Source organism: Pinus tabuliformis, chromosome X, assembly GCF_031772625.1.
Source record: "Pinus tabuliformis cultivar Carrire ecotype Pingquan chromosome X, CPIR1, whole genome shotgun sequence".
NCBI lineage: Eukaryota > Viridiplantae > Streptophyta > Pinopsida > Pinales > Pinaceae > Pinus > Pinus tabuliformis.
In genome coordinates this window covers 355,222,140-355,244,329 of record NC_142308.1, presented here as the reverse complement: position 1 = coordinate 355,244,329, position 22,190 = coordinate 355,222,140, and positions in this window count along the sequence as shown.

Genomic DNA, 22,190 nt, shown 5'->3' with positions numbered 1-22,190 from the left:
CCAATGGCTTCCCGGCTGGATGCCTAGCTGTTTCTGCTGATAAGCCCTTGAGATGACCACTTCCAGTTTGTTGAGTTGAAGCTCTGGGATATTGTCGTAATCCTTCTTTTTGCATGCTAGCTCTAGCTCTAAAATGTCTAGTCCTTCCAGATCTATACTTTCTGGTTCTTCATCCATCTGTTGCACCTGACTTTTTCCTTCTGTGGATATATCTAAGCTTTGGGGGGGATCAGGAGTTCCATCTACTTCCATATCATTTGCTTTCTCAGCAGGCTCCTTTTGAATATCCTTGGGGTTAGCCTTAACCCCTTTGGGGGTTTGTGAATCAGGAGGGGAGCCCGAAGGAGGAGGCTGGGATGAGGAGGAGGTGGGCGCGGAGCTGGGCTTAGAGGACAGGATTTTCTCATCGGAGGTTTGGGCTAGAATTTCAAAGCTGTTATTTGTAGCAGGGCCAGAGGCATTATCTTGCTGGGGCTTTTTTCCAGTAGAAGGCTTTTTGTGCGCTCGTTTGCGGCTGGGTGCTTTGGTAAAGCCATCCTGGGTCAAAGAGTCGGAGGGGTCAGGAGCATTGGCCTTGGCATTTAGCAGACAATCCCTAAATAAATGCCCGTGAGCATGACATTTTCGGCAGCGAAAAGGAACATGTTCGTAATCCAGGGTTGGATCCATTCATTATCTCGATGAGAAAGACTTACCGAGTCTGGCAGGGCTTTGTCCAGGCGCATGAAAACGCAGATGCGGGCATAGGATGTGTATCTGCACAGCTTCGTTTCTTCCGCCGCTTTAATGTATTCCCCTAGTCCATTGCCTATGTCTTTGAGTATGCCTTCATCCCAATATTCATCTGGAAGTGAATACATTCGGATCCAAACTGGAGCCCATGTGAGGTCTTCCTTGTCCGGGTTAAATCTTGCTACCCACTCCCTTAGATATAGACCAACTGAGTTGAAAAAATATGGCCCTTCGTCCAGGATTCTGTACTTGTCTTCTAGGCAAAAGAAAATCGCAGTAAAGAACCCTTTTGGTCCTAGCTGCAGTGTCACGTGGCCTTTGGGTTTCCATTTAGCTGCGATCCATCCATATAGGGCTTTTTCTGTCGGCCAGAACCCTATAAATTTCCCAATGAGGGCATGATCCCTCATGTATTGTATTCGCTCGTCAATCTTCTCGTCGGGCAGCTCTATTCTGGGTCGTTCGGCTGCTATTGGTTTGCAGGTTTTCGAAGTGATTTTAGGTCCTTCCTCTGGCTTGTCCTTTCTTCCTGTAGTATCGCCTGTCGTGTCTGCTTGATTGCTTGTCGTATTATGCTTGCTGTGCTGCGGGATCCCCTTGTTGATCGCCTCCTCATCCACGGATCCGAACACGATAGTCCCCTCAAGCCCTGGCGGCATAGTATTTGCTTTGGGGGAGGGCATTGATGCCCCCCCCGGGGGAAGTCCATGTGCCCTTCGATTAAACCTCGTACTGCTCTGTCGTAAGAAAGCTGGAGGTCAGGCCCTTGATGGTTGCCTCGTCTGAACAGTCTGCGCCGTCTCAGAGTATGGTCAGAACCCTAGCTGCAGAGCTCCCCCGCCCTTATAACGATCTTATTAATAAAGCTATTAAAATAAATTAATTTAAGTCTTATATAATAAGAATAATTCTTTTATATTTTAAATTTATTTATTTATTTGTTTATTTATTTTATTGTTTATTTATTTTATTAATATAAATTAATAAGTCAGAAAACATATTTAAGCCTAATGTAGATTAAATTTCAATATCAAATTTTTTTTTTTTTTTTTTATTTTTTATTTTTTTTTTTTATATCAAAAATCAGCGCTCAAGGATTGGTTATCTTATGGCTCTTTGGGGGTTTTTGATTTTTTCCCACCGCTAAAGGTTAAAGAAAACTCAGTGATCACAGATGAAGAGGCCATTTCCTCTAGTCCCCTCAATCCGCTCCAATCTTCTTTTAATTTAGATCCATATCCTCCTGTTATTCGTTCCTGCTTGGCTAAGAATGCTGAACAGTCCGGTCTCTACTCAACGGGTGGTCTTTCTTCTTTCGAGCCCAGCCTAAGGGTTTATTCCACACTAAACTCCGTTGTACCAGCGCGTGAGGATAAACTCCATTCAAGTCAGCCTGATCCAGTCGATAGATTGCATGGAAACATTTCTTCAATTTGCATCTCTTCTTCATTACGCGGAGAAGATTTGCCAACAAAGCTATCTCAGTCAGGTACGAGTAAATCTAGCACTGGTTTTCACTGTCAAAACCCTGGTTCATCCCTCAACGGTTCATCTCTGGCTAAACAAATGGTGGACCAGCTCTCAATCTCAATGGTGCGGAATGGTTGCTTGGCTCCAGTCGCAGGTATGGTTAGCCCTTTTTGCCTCGACAGTGAAGGCACAAACCTCCCCCAACGTATTGTTCTTAATAATAATGAATTAAGTTTGGTAAGTAGTAATAATAATAATAATAATACTAATAATGTAGTATTAATTAATGATAATACAAACAATTATATATCTAATAATAATAATAAATACAGTAGTGATAATAATTTATTTCTTGATGATAATATTAATATTAATAGTAATAATTTATCTCTTCATTACAACGATAAGATTAATAATAATAATAAGTTATCATTTCTTAACAGCGATATAAACAACTTTGATATAAACAATAATTTTATGGTTAATAAGAATTATAATAATAATAATAATGTTAATCTTCCCCCTCCATCTCATAATAATAATAATAATAAGGTTATCAATTTATCTAGTTTCTCCTTTCCCCCTTCAGTTTTTAAACTTTTGGGTAAGGTTTAAATTTTGCCCTGGCCCCCTAAGAATATCTCGGTAGATGAAATTATTTGTGACATAGAATTTGGGTTTAGAGATTTACCTGATAAGGTTAAGGACACTATTAGACAGGATTGCGTCGTTGTACTTAGGAAAGCTAAGCCCCCTCAGAGAAACCTTACCAGGGAAGAATTTGTAGCCCTAAGATCCTTAAACCAGAACAAAGATATCGTTGTTTTGAAAGCCGAAAAAGGTGGGGCTGTTGTCATTCTTAACAAAGTAGATTACTGCAATAAGATGTTGGATCATCTTCATAATAGTGGAAGCTATAAGAAGCTTCCCAAAAACCTGCTAAAGAAGATTTCTAGGACCGTGGCTCTTGCCATCAAATCCAGTAGCTCAGTGAGTTCCCTGCACCATAAACTCATTGAGAGCAGTCCCATCACTCCTAAGATCTATGGGCTCCCTAAAATTCACAAGGAGGGAGCTCCCCTAAGGCCCATTTTCAACACCATTGGAGGTCCTACCTACCTCCTTGCTAAAATCCATGCCTTAAAGCTTAGACCCTTAGTTGGCCATACTGAGTCCTTCGTCAAAGACTCTGCCTCCTTTATTGAGGAGCTCAAGGAAATTAAGCTTGACCCTGGGGACATTCTGGTTAGTTTTTATGTAGTTTCCCTTTACACTTTCATCCCTATAAAAGAGGCCATGGAGGTGATCAACCGCCTAACAGATCCCGATACCGCTCGGTTAATTGAGATCTATCTCACTTCCACCTTTTTTAGTTTTGAAGCGGAGTTCTTTGAGCAAACCTATGGTGTTTCCATGGGCTCCCCCCTATCCCCTATTGTTGCTAATATTTTTATGGAAGATTTTGAATCCAAGGCTCTAAAATCGGTCTGCTTCCTTCCTAAACTTTGGAAAAGATTTGTAGATGACACTAATGTCATCTGGTCTCATGGCCAAGAGGAGTTAGATCTCTTCTTCGATCATCTCAACAGTCAATCCTCGGCCATTAAGTTCACCAGGGAACAGGAAGTTGATGGTTGCCTCCCTTTCCTTGATATTCTTATTTCAAAGAATAGTGACAGTTCCCTCTCCCACCAAGTGTTTCGAAAGAAAACACATACGGAGCAGTATCTTCATGCCAATTCCCACCATTTCCCAGCTCAGAAGATGGGTGTTCTCAACACCCTCGCTACTTGGGTGCTAAGGATATCTGATGAAAATATCTTTGAGAAGGAGAAATCCCATCTCCTTAATGTCTTTGTTGAAAATGGTTATAGTAGATACCTGGGTCAGAAGGCTTTCCTCAAAGCTGCCAAAAATTCGTTAACTAAAAGAGAACCTAAAGAATGGGTCCCAGGGGTCCATCTACCGTTTGTGCAAGGGACCACTGATAAGATTGTGAGGATTCTTAAGAAACATAATGTTCCCTCGACCTTTAGACCCCTTAACACCATTCGTAAGTCCCTTTGATCAGTGAAGGATCCTATCGACCCTAAGGACATGAAGGGTGTCTATATTATTCCTTGTTCTTGTGGGACCCCCTATATTGGTGAGACTGGACGCTCCATTAATCAGAGGATTAGTGAGCACGCAGCTGACCTTAAACATAGGAGAACCAAGTCTTCCACACTAGCAGAGCATGCGGAGAAAACCAAACATCATGTTTGTATCGAGGAGGCCAATGTTATTGCTAGAGTTTTGCAGTTCCATCACCGAAAATTTAGGGAAGCCCTTGAGATTGAAAAAAGGCCGAGAAATCTCAATAGAGAGGATGGCTAGAAGATCAGTAGTTGTTGGGTCCCAGCCCTCGCTTCCTAGTCGTGTTCTTCCCTTCCTCCCCTCCCTCTTTTTATAGCTTGTTCTAGTTTTCTTATAAGTTAGTTTCCCCTTGTTATCCTTTAACCTACTCTCTTTTGCCATAGTTCTTTGATCCTCTTTGGTGGGTTGGTTTTTATAGTATAAGATATTTAAATAGAAATTTAGTTTAAGCAATTGGTTTTATACAAAATTATATAAGAATTAAATTAATTTATTTTAATAGCTTTATTAATAAGATCATTATAACAATTCTAACAAAGAGGATTTTAATTTTTATTAAACTAATGTACAATTAAAAAAAATGTAAATTCATATTAACTGTTTAAATTTAAACCCCTTTTAATTTAATAACTAACTTACTATTGATTTAATAATCATTTAAATCTGTAACTTTAACTTCTTATTCTTCTTCTTTTTAGCTTTTATATTTTAATTTTAATTTATAATTAAATATAGTCTTGCTCTCCTATCCCTTGGTCCAATCCAACTAGCCGTTTCCCAGTCAAATATAGCCGGTCTAGCCTACCCATTCAATATAGTCGTTGCCTGGTCAAATATAGTCGTTAGGTGTTCTGCTCTGACTATTTAAACATGCAACCTAGATCTGATTCTTCAACTTGTACTGACGATGAACCACACTGGTTGGTTCGAAACGCGTCGACAAATGAAATATCATGTGATTTACGCCGAAAACTTTCTCATAAATTTGATATGGATCATAGAAGCCTCAATTCAACAACATACATGTTAACAAAGAAATCAACCAACACAAGTCAATCACTCATGCATGTTCAAACAAAATGAAACTATCAAACATTCCACTGTTCACACACACAAACTCTCATGCATGTATAAAAATTCTCAACTCTCTCATAAGTACATCACAAGTACAAGAATCCCATTGGTATGTACGAGTACTTAAAGAGCTGAAATGACCAAATTTTTTGCAATAAAGTGAATCAACATGCTCCACTTTCGAACACCTTCCTGGCGTAAACATGCAAGTTCAAGAATGCACCATGCATGCAAATTTGTAGTCATGAATTTCCATCTTTGTTGCATCTAAGTGAGTCAACGTAACTCTAATTTTCCAACATCTTGCTTCATGCAATATGCAACATATTTTAAAGAGAAAAGAAATGCATCCAAATAACAAGGAAATGCATTAATAAGGCAAGCTTTGCATCGATTATCAAAAGAAATGCAAGGCCTTAATTAGTTGAGAAATATAACCATATCTTTCCAAACCATTTAAATGACGCTTTTTTCAGCTGCACTTCATCATGTGTATCATCTTGACCAACATCAATTATGGAATCCTCTTTTGCATTCTAATCAAAATCTCTCTCCACCTTCTTCAAATGTCGTGGATGACTTGTTGGATGCAAAGTCCAACACTTGTCTACAAGATGACCCTGCTTATGGCAATGAGTGAAAAATAATTGCATCTTCTTTTCAACATGGTTTCCATTATCCAATGGAACTTTGGCTTTCTGTCTCTTTTGTTTTGAAAGTTTCCTATGTATGGCTATCCACTTCCAACATCTTGAAACAATATGGTTATTCAAACAACAAAAGGAACATGTAAATTTTCTCTAAATATTATGTGAAGATTTACCATGTTTATCATAATCAAAAGAAACTTGATTGAAGGCAGATTTATACCTTGCACATTCACCTTTGTCGCCTTCTTGAGGAGGTGAATTTGATGAGGTAGTGACTCTCTCCGGAATACCAACAATGGTTTCAATGACCTTAGAGCTTTCAAAATCCTCTTATTTTCCATTTCCACTAGTTGTATGCTTATGAGCAACGTCTTGCAAAGTGGGTATAAAAATTTTGCATTCCTCATGAACACAAACTTTCTCCATCATGTTGTCCATAACCAAGACCCAAATACCTAGGTATTTCCTCAACAAAAATTGGCTCAACTATGCCTTGTGCATGTTTGCCTAACCCTTTACCTTCATAGCCCATCTTCATCAATAATTTGGAACCTATTCCTCTAGTGTGTCTTTCAAAAGCACCAAAACATTCATTATGAGAGGAAGTTGAAGATAAACCTGAATTGCATACCTCATTTTCATGCACATACTTGGCTAGGGTTTCCTTGGCATCATGGAGTTGAATCTCCATCTCATGCATCTTTTCAAGAAGCTCTTTCTTCTCCTCCTTCATGGCGATCAACTCCTCTTGAATTATAGTGTTATCCTTCCTATGTTCATTCATCTCTTGCACCATATCTCTCATGATGATAAGCTCTTGCAACATCTCTATATCAAAGAGTCTTGTTAAGGAAGATGGATTAGAAACATCACTTGTTGAAGTTTCCATCACACTTTCAATGCATCAAAAATATTCACAAAGCTTCAAAAAGTTTCTCAACAAAGAATCATCTCTGACCATCTCCCTTCTTCATCTTACACACATAAACTTGCACATAGTTAAATTCTCCTTGCACAAATACAAAACCAATAGCTAATTTTCTAGCTAACCTTGGCAAACCATCTCAGGGTTAAAATGAGCTAACAGTGCTCTGATACCAACTTGATTTGAATGTTGGGAAAACTTTTTAATGCTATGCAAGCTCCCTCATCAATATTAAAAAAAAATGTGTTTAGGATCGTCTCAAATTAACCAAAATGTGAGGAATTATGTGTCAAGTTTTGAGTGTCTTTTATGAGAAATTTATGAGGTTAATTAGTTGTTTAAAACACATATACAACAAGTAAATTGCAAAGAAGTAAAACACAACAACTCATAACACAAAGCTGATAAAGGAGTTCACCCCTCCTAGGCTACATCTCCTTGGACCTGCTTCAATGGCTAGGCCCTCTTTGGATTAATGGTCAATTCTCTGATTACATGCATCTGAAGTTCTCCAATGGCTTTGCAACTTGCTCCATTGAATTCATAATACACAAAAGCCCAAAAATGACTATCCAAGCTCTACAATTGGACTTCAACTGATCTAGCCTTGACCTCCTCTCTTGGTGGCCCTAGGCTTCCTTAAACTTCAACGTAGCAAAATCATGTATAGAAGTGCCTTTCTTCCTTTGCAACCTATTCCATTGTGTTCATAGCATTCAAATCATCTAGGAATGACTATTTTTGAGCCAAAATTGGTCAAATTTTACAAAATTTATGGTCTCTTCAGTTTTCCCTAGGAAAACTCCACCAAATCTGGAGAAACTCCAGTTGGCCCTACCAAAATTGGAGCAGCGCTGTATTTTTCGGGCCTGCTAAAACCACCGCCAACTAAATCCTCTCTTAATTAAGGGATAAGCATGATTTGATTAGCGTTAATCCCACTTAGTGTGTTAATTCACGTGGTTAGCGTTAACGTTGGCCTCCGGTTACGATGTAAGGTCATATGCAGAGGGGGCTGGCCTACGGGGTTGACCCTCTCTTTCCCCAACCACCACGTATTATCTCTTGAAATACAAGATGTGCCCCATGTTTGTTAAGTGACATGGTTGCGGCATAGCGGTAAGGCATGGGGCTTGTGTGGGCGAGGTCGTGGGTTCGACTTTGTCGACCTTCCAAAATTTTACACGACATTTGAGAGGGCATGTGGCAGCCTCCGGGCTTGCCACATGTTAGCCTCTCATTGGTCCTCCCAAATACCTTTGACTAGTCGGAATTTGTCACAATCTGACTGAGCCACATGTCAGAATATTCTAGGAATATTCCTTGGAATATTCTTTTTGCTAACTAGGTTGTACGAATGCCTAGTTAGAATCCCAGTTAGCCTAGTACCCAAATTTTTTCCTATTTGACAAAGCGAAAAAAAGTCTCTATATTTCTCATACTAGCTCTGTTTTGAGTGAAATGAGTTTCGTTTCGATCATATCATCGAGACAGACGTGGTCATTTAGTTTTTGAGCAATTTTGAGCACTTTGATTTTTGAGCAAATTTTTGCCCCTAATCCAGATTCTGCTCAAGATGGGTGGCTTATCAAACTGCCTTTTGGGGCACTTCACTTGTTATAGTATGAAAATTGATGAGCCCCCCAAAAATAGATTTGAGCTGTCGATTTAGAGGTGAGAGAATTGATCAAAATACCTTCCAGGGGCTACCGGTTAAGCCCTGACCCTTGGTCATTTCACGTATAAATGGAGTAGGGGCGTAGTGGAATAATAAGGGGCGTGGGAGCTCTAGCTTTAGTGCCAGAAATTTGGTCATATAATGTAGAAATAAGTCCAATGGTGCTGAACCATTAGCAATGGGAATTCATCCCATGAATGGCTTAAGCAAGCTAAGTGCCTATAGGCTTAACCGACAGTCACTTGGTGATTTTGAGATCTCCATGAGCTGCAGGAAAGAGGAAAAACAAAATTTATACCTCATTCCTTCGACTGGAAAGAAGGGGTCAGGTACGTTATATAGTGGTATCATAGCATGGTTTAGGACTTGGACTGAATGGGCTCTATCATGAGCTAATGATGATTTTTAGAAATTAAATAAAAGAAATGTTTGGGTGTGAAAAGCTGGTTGTGAATAATTATGACATGTATGATTGTTGTATTTAATTTTGGCTCTGGTTATGTGGTGTGGTTGAGTATATGTTTCTTTAGTGTACACTAACTATTGCTTGGCATACTAATGATTGCAAGTAGTATTAATACACATATATTGTTGGATTTTGAGAATAAACTTATGTATGGGATAATTGATTCTTTGGCTTATTACATGTGGTTGATGATGATATTAAGGGATGTGTAATAGCTGTTGAATTCCATACTTGGCCTAATATGGTAAATATGACAATTGGCATACGTGTTTTTAATTACTTCATGAACTAATAATTGAGTGTATGTGGTAGCAGATAGCAAGGCTTCGTGGTAGCAAAAAGGAAATAGGTTTTGTGCCATGGTACAGTAATAGAATGGAACATCTCTATCAAGAAGGAAAGGGAGGGGAATTTCCCAAAAGGAAAAGAACCTTTAGGAATATGGAGGACAAGCACAAAAAAATTGGAAGATGAGTTGAAAATATGTAGGGAAGAACTTAGAAAGCTCACAAGGGCACAATAAAAGATGGTTGAGCGAAATGATGAGCTGAAAAAGAAATTGCGAGAAGTTAAGTACCCGATTGAGTCCCCAAAAAGTAAGAGCCTATGTGGAGTTGAAGAGGACAAGAAAATAATCTCCTACTGGAGTTGTGGGGAAGAGCATCGAAAAAGGGACTGTCCCCACAGGAAGAAGAAGAGAGTGGGTAAGAAATATGTTGAGGCAGAGTAGGGGGTACTCCCTCAAGCTCCTTGATATATATATATCTATCTATATATATATATATATATATATATATATATATATATATATATATCTGTGTGTATATGTGTGTGTGTGCATGCACACTTTTTGATGGATGATAGTGCCATGTATGTTGGGATCATAGAGATTGGGGACTTCTTATTTATGATTGCGTATTGTTATTTTAATTTATCAACCTCATGGATTGATATCATTTTGGTTTGGACTTATACATGGTCTTGTTGGTTGTTGGATTTGTTTATTATGTTGGCTTTGACCTTGTCTGTCATGCTATTTTGGTTATGGCTATGAAGTTTCCTTGCTTGAGTTTTTAATGATTGTTGTTACAAGTTTTGTGTCCTCTTATATGGATTTCCCATGTTTTCCTCTTGCATGTGGCTTTCAGTTTTTAAAATCTGAATTGCTTTCTTGGGGAAATCTTGGAAAGAGGGTCATATAATGGCTGTGGTGGCCATAATTGATTAACATAACAACCTAATGGGATGGTTGAGTCAATGAGAGTAATGGAAAAAAGTATATGTAGTCAGGAAACAAGCAAGAAGGGATTTTTCTTAACCCTTGACTATGTTGATATATATTTTTCATATCTTATTATGTTGACAAATATCTACATATTTCTTATGTGATTAAGTTGATGGATATATATGTATTTCATATGTGATTATGTTGATAAAAATTTGTATGATGCATCCAAGATTATGATGATGGATGGTGGTATATGGCATACATATTCATGCTGACTAATTTATATATGATTACATCTATGAAAATGCCATTGTTTCTTATAAGATTGTCAAGATTCATTTGAATAAAAGATGATTTCTCAAAAATATAATTGATGGTATGGATGGCATAAAAGGATTTCCACCGTAATGAGGAATATATTGGGAAGAAAAGAGAATACTGCTAATTTGTAACTATGTGAACATATCTCTTACATTATGTACATTTCAATATTAAGAACATGGAAAAAAAATGAGGCAATATGGTCGAGTCCACATACATGGAGACAAGGTGGTCTCTAGATTATTGTGATATTGTGTAATGTGATATGTTATGTGTATATGTGTGTATGTTATACATGTGCATGTTTTGTGCATGGGAATAGGGTAAATCTATGATTACGTGTGTTGTGTCATACCATGTGTATAGGTCTGCATTGTGTAATGTGTTCAGAACAGACAGGTATGGCAATATCTAGAGCCTTCTATTGTGTAGTGCTAGACACATACAAGTATGGGATTTCCTGGGCCTACACAAGTGTGAAATACACCTATATTCCTATCGAAAGAAGATTACTTGGTTTAGTAGTGCCCATAATCGCCGGATAGAAATTGGGCTTAAGTGCTCATCTTGAGGCTGATGAGTCACTTAGTAAATTTCAAAGTGAGGAGAAGGAGCTAGACCAATCCAGTGTGAGTATGAGATCAAAGTGAAGAGAAGGCACTAGACCAATCTGGTGTGAGTACGAGATCAAAGTGAAGAGAAGGAATTGGACCAATCTGGTGTGAGTACGTGATCAAAGTGAAGAGAAGGCACTAGACCAATATAGTGTGAGTACAAGATCAAAGTGAAGAGAAGGCACTAGACCACTTCGGTGTGAATACATGATCAAAGTGAAAGAAAAGGATTACTGGGTACTTGCATAGCTAGGAAAGAAACCCAATGTGCATGAAAAGCAAGTAGCAAGAGGAAAAATCAAGATGAGTATCAACGTTTCATGGTTTTGAAAATTTCTATTTTTATGAATCTAAATTTAAATATTTTGATTTATGATGGTTGGGTTATGAGCTAACCTGGTTTCCTATGATAGGAAATAAAGAAAAATTCCAAGTTCACCTCATGAAATTAATTGCTAGTGAGGTATGATTAAAAAATTATTGCATTTTCTTAATGATGAAGCTTATGGATGATTACATTCTATGTTGCAAGAAATTATGGAACTGCCTAGTTGAGGCAGGTGGACTTGGATGCAAGAAAAGTAGTTGTAGCTGAAATATATCAAAATGCAAGTAGAACGTGGAATAAATATTTCAAGAAACGTGTCATTGTGATATATTAACACAAATGGTTCCAATGATTGCCATGAATCATTTTATGACCCATATAATTGTGATAAGGCGGGGCTGCGTTGGCTTTAGACCCTTCCATTTCAAGGAAGATCTGCCAAGGGATGGATTGCCCGAGGGACTTAGAAGCAGAGAAGGGTATGACTAAACTTGGAAGGTGAGTGACTGCATAGAGAGGGAGTAACAAAATTTATTGAGGGACTGAGAAGTAGAGAAGGGAAGGTCGCAAAATAAATTGGGTATTTATTGCTCATGAGCATAGCTTATTGGAATCAAAAGAACATTGGGGTTGTATCGAGAAGAAATGAGTCTGTAACTATTAGTTGGCAGAGCATGAATGAAAGCAAAAGAAATGTTGGATATTGGAGGCTTTCTACCCTCCAGAACAAAGGAAACAATCCAAGCCAGATCTAGTGCAGCAAAAAGCACCGGGAAATTGCAAAAGAACCACAAAAGTGGTTGATCTAATTAAAAATTTTATTTTATTTTGAAATTTTTTAAAACACAACTGAAAATATATGACATGTAACTATGTGTAAATGTTGGAAAAGAGCTATGAATATGAAGCTATAAATACAATATGTTGTTATTTTCCTTACTTTAGCTTATTTCTCTGTGTACATGGACAAAGAACACCAAGGATGGTGTTCCCCGAAGGGGGAGGGGTCTGTAACAACCCAACCAAGAATGACCTGATTCAACCATGTAAAAGTAGCATGTAATTAAATTAGTAAAAATAATTATGGGTTGAGTAAGGGACATGGATTCCAAGAGGTCTGGGGGGGTCAGGTGCTTGGGAATTTCAGCTTAGTTGCTGAAGGGAGGAAAAATATAAAGTATATGATAGCCATTAAAGGATGATTGTTGAGCATTGAATACATAAATATGGTCTACTGAATGGGACTGTTGTTCGAAATTTATTGGGTTGCAACATCTGGGACAAGCCCATGCTAGCTTGGAAACCACAATAAGGAAAACATACAACAAAAGGAAAAGAAAAATTAATGAGAGATAGAGTGCTGACAAGGAACTGCATAACAACAAAAAAAAAAATAGGAAGGAACATGAGTTCTTTTGATGGAGGGAGAAGGAAAGCACGTAGTGGCAGGTGAGGAGACATGGCTTGGGTTAGGATAAATCATAGAAAGGGAAGGAAGCTCGGATTATGGTGGTTGTGTTGTGTGTGGAGCATGATTGTTCAAAGGTCTTTGTTTCAGCCGGATGTATACCCCAAGAAGTCTTGTACACCCCTCCATGCGGGGGGGACTTGTCCCCCCTGCGGGGGTCTGGGGGGGCCGATCCCCCCCAGCTGGGGGGTCCGGGGGCCAGCGGTCCCCCAGCGGGGGCTCGGGGGCAGCGCCCCCGAAGCTAAAAACAAATGTAAAATTGCCTTGTAAAAGTATAGTAATTTCTAGTCAATCTGGGCCGTTCATTAGGCAGATGATCTGACGGTAGAACTTATGTTTAGTTTAGGGTTTTTTGCCCTAGAAGGCAACCCCTCTCTTTGTATGAGGGTATTGTATTTGAGGCTGTGAAATAGATGTGTATTCTGTGAGCGAGAAATAGAGAGGTGAGACTGTGAGAGAAAACAGAGGATATTACAGCGGATTTGCTGTAGGTTGTGTCTCTTCATTTTGCTGGATAATAGAAAGGAAGGACTGGCTGTTCGGGGTGGACATAGCCCAAACTGGGTGAACCACGTATATTTGTGTCTCTCTTGTTTTGTGCGCTTTCTGTGTTTATATTTCTGCAATATTTTATGTGTTCCATTGCTCCGTAATATATAATTTTCTAACAAATGGTATCAGAGCCGAAGGTCTATTTGGCTGATAAACTCGCAGGAAAGAAGGGTTCCTGGTTCAAGTGGGAGCAATGGCGGAAGATGGTAAGTTTAGGGTTGAGAAATTTAACGGCCAAAACTTCTCGCTGTGGAAGATGCAGATGGAAGATTATCTGTATAAGAAATATCTATACCTACCATTGGGCGGAAAAACAAAGATGCCGACGGGTATGAAAGACGAAGAATGGAACCTTCTCGATAGAAAGGCACTCGGAACAATATGATTGTGCCTTGTTGCGTCAGTCGTCTTCAAAATTTCGAAGGAAACCACGACAGAGGGTTTGATGCAAACGTTGTCGAAACTATATGAAAAACCCTCGGCCTCAAACAAGGTATTTCTTATGGAACGGTTATTTAATATGAATATGTCGGAAGGTGGATCTGTTGCAAACCATTTAAATGTTTTAATACAGTTACAAGTCAGTTAAGTTCTGTAGGGGTAAACTTTGATGATGAAGTTAGAGCTCTTTTATTCTTGTGCTCATTACCAGAAAGTTGGAATGGTTTGGTAATGGCCATTAGTAACTCTGTGTCTGGATCTAATACTCTAAAGTTTGATGATGTTGTCGGTGCTATCCTTAGCGAGGAAATGCGACGGAAAAGCTCCGGTGGGTAATGCTTTGAGTGCAGAGTCTAGGGGAAGAAAAATGGAAAGAGGAAAGAGCTCAGGATATCGCAGTGAGGCAAGGAAAGGCAGATCCAAGTCCAGATCGGGGATAGTGTGCTGGAAATGTGGAAAGAAAGGACACCTAAAGAAAGACTGTAGATCTTGGAAGGGAAAAGAAGGAGATGCACAACAAGAAAACAATCATGAAGCAAATGTGATAGGTGAGGTGTTACAAGATGCTTTGATTCTTTCTTTCGAAAATATTACTGATTCCTGGGTGGTAGATTCAGGGCTTCATTCCATGCCACACCTGATAAGAAATACTTTCATGACTATGTTCAAGGATAGTTTGGACAAGTTCGTCTGGGTGATGATAAACCCTGTAAAATCATTGGAATGGATAAGGTTCTTGTAAAAAAGCTGAATGGAAACCAATGGCTATTAAAGGAGGTAAGGCATGTTCCAGATCTAAAGAAAAATCTGATTTCAACAGGGCAGTTAGGCAGTGAAGGTTGTGTGACAACTTTCACAGATAAATCTTGGAAGGTCACCAAAGGAGCCCTGGTAATAGCAAAAGGCGAAAAGGTTGGTACATTGTATTTATGCAATGGTATTTCTAACGTTTTTAATGCTTTAACTTCCAAAGGAGCAGATGCAGCATTATGGCATCATAGGCTCGAACACATGAGTGAAAAGGGGATGAAGATTCTTCACTCAAGGAATTTGTTGCCGGGTTTGAAGAATGTTGATTTGGACTTCTGTGAGAATTGCATTTATGGAAAACAGAAGAGAGTCAGATTTCTCAGAGTTGGGAAAGAAAAGAAGAATGAAAAATTAGAGCTTGTGCATACAGATGTATGGGGACCTGCTCAGGTATCATCTCTCGGTGGATCTCGTTATTATGTTACTTTTATTGATGATGCAACTAGAAAAACTTGGATTTATTGTATTAAGAATAAATCTGATGTATTTTATACTTTCAAGAAATGGAAAGATTTGGTTGAGATTGAGACAGGAAAGAAATTGAAGTGTCTTAGATCAGACAATGGAGGTGAATATTGCAGCAAAGAGTTTGATAGGTACTGTTCAAAGCATGGAATTCGTAGAGAGAAGACAGTTCTAAGAACACCACAAGAAAATGGTTTGTCAGAAAGGATGAACCGAACAATCATGGAGCGTGCAAGATGCATGAGATTGCATGCAGGATTGCCTTTATAGTTTTGGGCAGATGCTGTAGATACTGTTGTTTATCTAATAAACAGAGGGCCTTCAAGTTCCTTGGATGGTGGTGTTCCAGAGGAAGCATGGACAGGTAAAAAGGTAAACTACTCCTTTTTAAAGCCTTTTGGTTATGAGGCCTTTGTCCATATTGATAAAGAAAATAGAACAAAGCTTGAGGCAAAGTCAAAGAAATGTACCTTTATTGGATATGGTGTTAATGATTTTGGTTATCGCTTATATGATTACGAAAGTCACAAAATCATTAGGAGCAGAGATGTAATATTCAATGAAAAGGTCTTGTATAAGAATCAGTTGCAGGAAAAGAAACAAGAAAAATAAAACAAGGAATACGCAGTTCTTGATGAAATCACTGAAAAGGTAAAGGTGCCTGAAAATAATAATAATCAACAACAACAACCACCACAACAGCAACAGGCACCCCAAACACCTGAAAGTGGTGTTAGAAGATCTACCAGGATAAGTAGACCCCCTGAACGATACTCTCCTTCATTATATTATTTATTGTTGACTGATTCTGGTGAACCCGAATGTTATGAAGAAGCAATGCAGGTTGAAAGCAGGAAGAAGTGGGAGGTAGCCATGGAAGAAGAGATGGACTCCTTAATGCATAACCAGACTTGGGATTTAGTCAGGTTGCCTGCAGGAAAAACTACATTGAAGAATAAATGGGTTTACAGGCTGAAGGAAGAAGATGGAGGAAAACAAAGGTATAAAGCTAGACTTCTGGTGAAGGGGTTTGCACAAAAGAAAGGTATTGATTTTGATGAAATATTTTCTCCTGTTGTTAAAATGACTTCAATCAGAACCATTTTAAGTCTTGTAGCAGTTGAAGATTTGCATCTTGAGCAGTTAGGTGTAAAGACAACCTTTCTCCATGGGGATTTGGAGGAAGAGATATATATGCAGCAGCCACAAGGATATGAGGTGAAAGGGAAGGAGAAACTAGTGTGCAGGTTGAAGAAGAGCTTGTATGGCTTAAAACAGGCTCCAAGGCAGTGGTATCTAAAATTTGACAAGTTTATGTCTGAACAAGGTTATACTAGATGTCACTCTGATCATTGTGTTTATTTGAAAAAGCAAAATGATGGCAGCTATATTATATCGCTATTGTATGTAGATGACATGCTTGTTGCAGGATCTAACATGCAGGAAATAAATGAGCTCAAAAGAAAATTGGCAAATTCATTTGCAATGAAGGATTTGGGAGTTGCAAAACAAATCCTTGGTATGAGAATAACTAGAGACAGGAAAAATCGTAAATTAACATTGTCTCAGAATGAGTACATACAAAAGGTGTTGAAAAGATTTAACATGCACAATGCAAAACCAGTTAGTACACCTTTTGCTAGCCATTTCAAACTTAGCAAGGAAATGTGCCCAAAGACCCAAGAAGACATGGATTATATGTCTAAAGTTCCATATGCATCAGCAGTTGGAAGCTTAATGTATGCAATGGTCTGCACAAGGCCTGATATTGCACATGCAGTGGGAGTTGTAACCAGGTACATGAACAATCCACGAAAGGAACATTGGATGGCAGTGAAATGGATTCTCAAATATTTGAAAGGTACCACAAATAAAGCATTATGCTTTGGTGGTTCAAACATCTCCCTACAAGGATATGTTGATGCAGATATGGTAGGTGACAGAGATAACAGGAGGAGCACTACAGGATATGTATTTACTTTTGGAGGAATAGCTGTCAGTTGGGTTTCAAAAATCCAAAGTGTTGTTGCACTTTCAACAACAGAAGCATAGTATATTGCTGCTACAGAGGCTAGTAAAGAAATGATTTGGTTACAAAGGTTTATGGGTGAATTGGGTAAGGAGCATGAAATGGGCACGTTATACAGTGATAGTCAAAGTGCCATTCATCTTGCAAAGAACTCAGGATTTCATTCCAGGACTAAACACATATAGCTCAAGTACCATTTCATACGATCAGTGTTGGAAGATGGAGAGTTGAAGCTGGAAAAGATACACACTAGCAAGAATCCTGCAGATATGCTAACAAAAGTTGTAACCAGGTAGAAACTGAGAACATTCTCAGTTTCAATTGGTCTTCAAGGATGACGATGAAGACGAAAAACAACCAGGTCCAAAGAGGAGTCATTGTCCAGCAAATGAAGCAGCAGTGGAGTTGCTACAATCATTCTCCAAGTGGGAGATTGTTGTGTGTGGAGCATGATTGTTCAAAGGTCTTTGTTTCAGCCGGATGTATACCCCAAGAAGTCTTGTACACCTCTCCACACCGGGGGGTGTGGGGGAGACTTGTCCCCCCCGTGGGGGTCCAGGGGGGCTGATCCCCCCCAGCTGGGGGGTCCGGGGGCCAGCGGTCCCCCGGCGGGGGCTCGGGGGCAGCGCCCCCGAAGCTAAAAACAAATGTAAAATTGCCTTGTAAAAGTATAGTAATTTCTAGTCAATCTGGGCCGTTCATTAGGCGGATGATCTGACGGTAGAACTTATGTTTAGTTTAGGGTTTTTTCCCTAGAAGGCAACCCCTCTCTTTGTATGAGGGTATTGTATTTGAGGCTGTGAAATAGATGTGTATTCTGTGAGCGAGAAACAGAGAGGTGAGACTATGAGAGAAAATAGAGGATATTACAGCGGATTTGTTGTAGGTTGTGTCTCTTCATTTTGCTGGATAATAGAAAGGAAGGGCTAGCTGTTCGGGGTGGACGTAGCCCAAACTGGGTGAACCACGTATATCTATGTCTCTCTTGTTTTGTGCGCTTTCTGTGTTTATATTTCTGCAATATTTTATGTGTTCCATTGCTCCGTAATATATAATTTTCTAACAGGTTGGACTCTTCTAGAAAATATGAATTGATAGAGGAAGAAAAGAAAACACTCAGTTTTGGAGCTTTTGTTGGAAACAAAAGAGGCAAAGCTCAAGTTTGGAGCATTTGGTTTGACAACTAGGGTGTAGAGGCATTAGCCTCTAAAATCTCTTTTGTGAAACATTGAGCAGATGGTGGGTGGAGGAGAAAGAGCCTCTGGAGACCCTATTTAAATTGGTGATCACTGTTATTTCTCTTGAGCATGACCACCTCATACCCTTGGAATTTGGCTCGAGGGTGACAACTGTAAGTGAGCCTTAGTTGCAATTTTCTACGGTTGGGTGGTGAGTCGAAGTCTTAGTTTTAGTTTCCATCTCTATTGAATTTAGATAGGTTTTACTTGCACATATATTTGTATGGTTATCATGTGATATCTTATTGAAATGATGTGACATGCATACCTTGATTGACAAGGTTGAATTACTTGTGTTTATATTTTGAATGGTTCATTATGATTTTTTATAGGAGTTCTATATAGGGTGTTTGATATACTACTTGATATGATTGAAAAGTGGTTGTAGGAAGGTAAACTGTAGGTTGATTTTTTTGTGATGTTTAGACCAAGTCCCTTTGTAGACTATATATAAATATATGTGTGCACCTACAAAGCATCTCTTGACAACTTAAATGAATTGGCTTAGGTTCTAGGATTTAATATTGTGTGGCATCCCTATTTGGTGCATGAAGGATTGCATGTTTCTCATAAATGAATGTCTCATTCCTTATGCATGTGCCTTATTGTAGTGGTAATTGTCTTGAAGTTTGAGTGGAGAATCTTCACAGGTAGCATGTGTTGGAGGTGAATTTAGATTGCATTGTATTATCTAGATGAAGCATTGTGAGTATGGCATGACAAGCATGATGCATGTTGTAGCCATGTTAATAGTAAGGTATTCACCCTTGTAGTGTTAGAGTTACAATGTTGCAGGATTGAGTAAGGGGTGGGTTGTCCTTGAGGTTTTTTTGGGACATGATGGGGATGGTCATTTTGGGTTTAGGGGAGTTTTAGAAGAGATTACTTGTCCCTGACTTAGTTTTCTTGTAGACTTAAAGATAAGTATCTTGGTATACTTGTTTACTCTTTTAACGAATCATGTTGCATTGTTGCTGGTAATGGTTATAGATTTAGGACTGTAGTTGTGCTATTAATGCTTGTATATGTGGAGCACCATGTGGGGATATTCCACTAATGTATGTACATTGAATGTATATGTGAATTGTGCATGAATTTGGAAGAAAAATGCATGTGATGACCTGCTAGTGGTGAAAACAGTGTGTATGATGTGTAGGAGGTGCAATAAACCACATGATAATAATGTCCAAGTTATGGAGCTAAATCTAAATGAAATGCTTAACTGTGTCAATAATAATACATTAACAAAATTAAAATAACTCCATGATATGTTACAGGCCATATCCAAAGCTGCAAGATCTTGAAATGAACCTCAAAAAGAAGAATGTTCAAAGACCCTTTTTATTAATACACAAGTATACATGAAAGGCCCTCTGTTAGGAAAAGTGGGTAAGTGTTTACAATTGTTGTATTTTCTTACAAGATGTTGAGCTGGTAGGCAAGCAATGTATAAATGTTAAGGGGAGCTTTCCCTAGTCCAGTTGATCCTCCAACCTTTCATTTGCAGCAGCCTCCATTCCCGCCACAAGGAATTTGGCGATGAGGGATACATGTTCCCGAGAATAGCCAAATTCATTGGAAACCCTTGAGTGGCACCATGAAGCCACTGGTAAGCTTTCGTTGGAGCATGGAAAGCCTAGCATGTGGCTAGAGAGGTGAAGTTCCTTTAGGAGCTCACTTCATGACCTTTGCAGGAGTCGGCCAGAAGGTTTCTAGCGCTGGCATGTGTGGAATTCCTTGTCCTTAAACAATGAATACCTGAAGGCCAGGAAATCATTGGAGTGGTTTTCACCCAAGCTTAGGAGGGCTAATTCCATGGAATGCCTTAGATTGGTATTGGTGGAGTGGTGAAACCATGAAGAAGATCTAGGGGTCTACCAGACCTCTGAGACAAAGCTGCGATCAAGAATATTTGTTCAAGGAGGCCTGTGAAATGGTAAAGCTTGTCCTGAGGGAGATCACAAATATCTGTGCCTACTATGTCGCATGAGACATATTCAAAGTTCCTCGATCGAGCCATAGACAAATTCTAAGGCAACAGGAGTCATTGTGGGATATGGGAGTGAAGCCTAAATTTTATAGAAATGTTGGACACCCTTATCCCTTGTAGAAGGAAAATCCCAAAGCAGGAAGGATTCCTATTGGAGGGGCCAGGTTATCCTTTCACGTGATTGGTCAAGATAATGACGATGTCATGTAAAAGTCTTGGATGGGTTGATCTTTATAAGATTATTTAATTAGCATCCAGGAAATATGCCGCTTGATGGACCAAGGATCATCTCTAGACAGATCCTGTAGTGAAAGAACCCTGTAAGATAATTTAATTAGTTACCAGGAAGTCTATCAATGCACTAACCAAGGATCATCACCAAATGGATCCCGTAAGGAAAATATGATGTCAGAAGTTTCGGGAGGTCGGAATCTTGAAATCTTGTAACTTAGTGTGAATTGGAAATTAATTGGAGAGTCGGGATCTGGGTTTGAGGAATATGAGGTGGACCAATGGCAGTGTATTATTGGTCATAGAGTAACTGACGTGGCCCAAAGGTGGGAGCCTGGAGGTTTATTCCTAGAATATCTCTAAAGGTGCAACTGAGATTGAATAGGAGGGATGATGTGATAGATTACGTGCACCAAACGATGTTGCTATTGGTGGGTGGGTTGAACCACAACCCACATAAGCTCGGACACATAGCTGGAAAGGATGAAAAGAGGGTGCAATGGAAAACATCAGGAAAATCCTAGCGGGATGATGTAAAAATGGTACGTGGTCGGGCCCATACTATTTTCATAGCGCTATTGGTCAAGGAATGGCCACTTACCAAGTCAATCCAATGAATTTCACCTAGAGGAATAACATGAGAGCTAAGGAAAAGGAGATAGGAGGAATCTAGTGGGATGATGTAAGTAATACCGTGCGAAAATACGTGCAAATCCCTATTAGTTGGGACTAGCCATTTTATAGGTCAACCCGACGATGTGATCCCGAAAAAATATAGATGATTCATAAGTGAGGCATCGAGGTAAAGGAAGTGGGATGAGGTTTCATGAGATGGTTGCGGAAGACCAATGGGAAAGAGGTCACATGGCCTCACCATCCATGCAAGCCCGGTACGTGAAACTCGGTAGGAAGTAAAGGGTGCTAGTGCGCTAGAAGGGTCTGAATGGGATGAGGAGGAGTGGTTGTATGTCTATCCACGCGAGCTCGGAAGAGCTCTCATTAGTGAAGGGAGGATGCATATAGGGGGATTTTTTCCATGTAATACAGGTGCAATGAGCTGACAGGTAAATAATCACGTAGTTTAGGAACCTTCGAGAGAGGGACCAAGTGGGATGACGTGGACCTAATGAGTAGTTGATCAGCAGATTCAATAGTTGAATCCCGAGTGGGTTGGTACCTCGTAATAGATCTGAGTGTTCGATTAAGAGATGGGATATTTATCAAACTGTCTTCTTGGACACCTCAGTCGTTATAGTACGATAAGTGATGACCCCCTTGGTAATAGATTTGATCCATTGATTTAGAGGCAAGCCGCTTGATCAAACTACCTTTTGGGTTATCCCA